The sequence below is a fragment of the Rhinopithecus bieti genome, unplaced genomic scaffold (assembly GCF_001698545.2).
Source record: "Rhinopithecus bieti isolate Rb0 unplaced genomic scaffold, ASM169854v2 scaffold_51734, whole genome shotgun sequence".
NCBI lineage: Eukaryota > Metazoa > Chordata > Mammalia > Primates > Cercopithecidae > Rhinopithecus > Rhinopithecus bieti.
In genome coordinates, this window is record NW_016820683.1 from 1 (window position 1) to 3,317 (window position 3,317).

At 52.5% G+C, this 3,317-nt stretch overlaps 1 protein-coding gene across 2 annotated transcripts in view; it reads left to right on the forward strand.

The window, feature by feature from the left end:
- Positions 1 to 1,652: 1,652 nt before the first annotated feature.
- Positions 1,653 to 3,317, forward strand: part of LOC108520475 (DNA dC->dU-editing enzyme APOBEC-3G) — an 11,974-nt gene continuing 10,309 nt past the window's right edge. Inside the window, exons 1-2 of one of the 2 annotated variants that reach the window (XM_017859881.1) lie at positions 1,653 to 1,756; positions 2,350 to 2,435. The gene's annotated coding sequence lies outside the window, so the exon portion shown is untranslated. Of the gene's footprint in view, positions 1,757 to 2,145; positions 2,436 to 3,317 lie in introns of those variants that run through there. The other variant, XM_017859880.1, reaches the window with a different exon arrangement.

A 3,317-nucleotide genomic window follows, 5' to 3' on the forward strand; every position in this document is an offset into this window, starting at 1 on the left:
GGGTCGATCTTTAACTACCAGGCCCAGGGTGTGGCACTGGGCTGTCTGCTTGTGGATTTCATTTCTGCCTTTTAGTTTTTCCTTTTCTTTCTTTGGAGGCAGAAATTGGGCATAAGACAATATGACGGGTGGTCTCCTCCCTTAATACAGGTTTAATTGTAGTACATTTAAATGTTGTCTCCACCACAACGTGAGGAAGGATTATATGGTTGGGTTTTTTTTTAGTTTTTTCTTGTTGTTGTTGTTGTTTGTTTGTTTTTGTGATGGACTCTCACTCTATCTCCCAGGCTGGAGTGCTATGGCATGATCTCAGCTCACTGCAACCTCCACCTACCAGGTTCAAGTGATTCTCCTCATTCAGTCTCCCAAGTAGCTGGAATTACAGGCACCTGCCACCACGCCTGGCTAATTTTTGTAGTTTTAATAGAGACGAGGTCTTACCATATTGATCAGATTGGTCTCGAACTCCTGACTGTTACATGTGTCCATATAGAAGACCACCTAAACAGGCTTTGTGTAAGCAATAAGTCTGTTTATTCACTTGGGTGTAAGAGAGCTGAGTCTGTAAAGAGAGACAGCAAAGGGAGATAGGAGAGGGGCAGCTTTATAGGACTTGGGTAGGTAGTGGAAAGTTACAGTCGAAGGTGGTCATCTGTTGTCAGCAGGGGAGGGGGTCACAAGGTGCATGGTGGGGAGACCATGAGACCCATTGTCCAGGAGAAGTGTCATAAGGTCGATTGATCACTTAGGGCAGTGCAGGAGCAAGTCATAACGGTGGAACGTCTCAAGGTTGGTTAATCAGTTAAGGCAGAAACTGGTTGTTTCACTTCTTTTGTGGTTTTTCAACTGCTCCAGACTTCTTGGCTGCTGCAGGCCATCTGGATGTATATGTGCAGTTCACAAGGGTTACAATGGCTTAGCTCTGGCTCAGAGGCCTGACACTGACCTCAGATGATCCACCTGCCTCGGCCTCCCAAAGTGCTGGGATTACAGGCGTGAGCCACCGTGCCCGCCTGGGATCATGTGTTACATGCATGTTTGTTCAATAAGCATGGACTGTAGCCTCCTACATGAATATTCATAGCTCCTCCTGTAGCCTGTTGAATATGTATGTTTAGCCAACCCCTTCAGCTTAAAGCTCCTGCCCCAACCCCTCCTGCTTCTAAATGTCTGTCTCTGGTGTTTCCCAGAGGCTGTTTTTCTCAGGCTGCGGGATGACCACCTTGCAGGCTGTCACCCTTATCAAGAAATAAAGCCTCCTATCCAAATTTATATGTTGCGGCCAGGCGCAGTGGCTCATGCCTACAATAACAGCACTTTGGGAGGCTGAGGCCAGCGGATCTCCTCAGGTCACGAGTTCGAGACAAGCCTGACCAACATGGAGAAATCCTGTCTCTACTAAAAATACAAAAATTAACCGGGCATGGTTGCAGGCACCTGTAATCCCAGTTACTCGGGAGGCTGAGGCAGGAGAATTGCTTGAACCTGGGAGGCAGAGGTGGCAGTGACCTGAGATCACGCTATTGCACTCCAGCCTAGCCAACAGAGCAAGACTCCATCTCAAAAAAGCACAAAAACAACAAACCAACCAACAAACAAAAAGACAAATGTATATACACCTTGTGTAATTTTTAGGTCACCACACCATGGGAGCACGCTACCAGGGGAAGGGAGCTGTGAGACCCACAGGGAGGCTCCAGACAGGCTGGCCTGAGACACCAGCTGCTGCCCTTCCATGACATGGGGACAAGAGAGGGTAAAAGTTCATCCTACCAGGGAGCAACTCTGGGCAGGAGATGGGGAAGGAGGAGAAGCAGAAAGGAAAGAGCTCAGTTTGGGGGCGTGCATGACATCCTGGTGGGACATCTGAGGCCCACACCCACCTGCTGTCCCTCCCTCCCATGGTGGCCTCCCAGTGTGAAGGCCTGGGGGCAGGCAGACGCCATGCTCTTCACTCTTCCTCCCTGTCCCCATGGCTCCTGGGTGGAAGGTGTCTCTGGGATGATCCCTGAGGGCAGGATCTGGGAGTCCCTGCAGAGGCATCAGCCTGTCTGTCTTGATGGTGGAAAGGCGGCTCCAGCTGGATGGGACAACCAGGGGAGGGGCATCTGCTCTGCTGACTCAGCCTGTTGTGGACCCGCCTTGGGTCCTGCTGCACAGAGCGGCCTGTCTTTAGAAATGTCCCTCTGCCAGGGGGAGGGCCCCAAAGAAAACCAGAAAGAGGGTGAGAGCCTGAGGAAGACAAAGCATCCCCGGGCCTCCCACACCAGGGCCAGAGCAGGAAGGGGGAGGGGCCATGACTCACAAGGCCCTGGGAGGTGACTTTAAGGAGGACTGTCCTAAAATCAGGAGCCTGTAGCAGAAAGTGAAACTGTCGTGCACCAGACAAAGATCATAGTCAGGACTAGCCAGCAAAGGACGAATCCTCAAATCAGGTACTGCTGCCCGCTCGACCCGCTGGGCCCCTCTGCTGCCCCTTCCTGCCTGGTGGCCCTGCTGGGCCTCAGCCCTGGCCTCCCCCTGCCCCAGCCCCAGCCCTGGGCTCCCTCCCCTCTGGTTCCCCTGCAACCCCCACTCCCAGACAGGCTCCTTGCCCTGCTGTGTGGTCACCCCACTGCTGCTTCTGAATGGGCCGCCTCCCCCACCTGCCCCAGTCCAGGTCCCCTGCTGAGACTCTCCCATGAAAGTCATGGCTGAGGTGGTGCTCCCTGCCCTGGGAGGGTGCTCCCTCTGTGTGCTTCCTAACATTCCTGAACTCTGGAACTGGGAGAATTGAACCAAAGGATGATGGGAGCAATGTGGAATTTTGTTCACACAGCTTTGATGGATTTTCTGTAAGATTTACTTTGCTTAAATACCAAGTATTAGGAGAGGGTGTGGGGAGGGAATGGTCTCTGAAGCACAGGATAAATCATGTCTTCCAAAGATGTCTCCACTGTGGGGCAGAGGAGGATGTAGATGACCCCAAACACACACTCTTCCTCTACGATCAGCATTCACCATTTATAATGACACCAGTAACATGGAATATAGTGGCTGGGAAAGGTGGCTCACGCCTGTCATCCCAGCACTTTGGGAAGCCGAGTCGGGCGGATCGCCTGAGGTCGGGAGTTCGAGACCAGCCTGACAAACATGGATAAACCCTGTCTCTACTAGAAATACATGATTAGCCAGGTGCGGTGGTGGGCGCCTGTAATCCCATCTACTCAGGTGGCTGAGACAGGAGAATCGCTTGAACCCGGGAGGCGGAGGTTGCGGTGAGCCGAGATCGCCCCATTGCACTCCAGCCTGGGCAACAAGAGCAAAACCTCATCTCA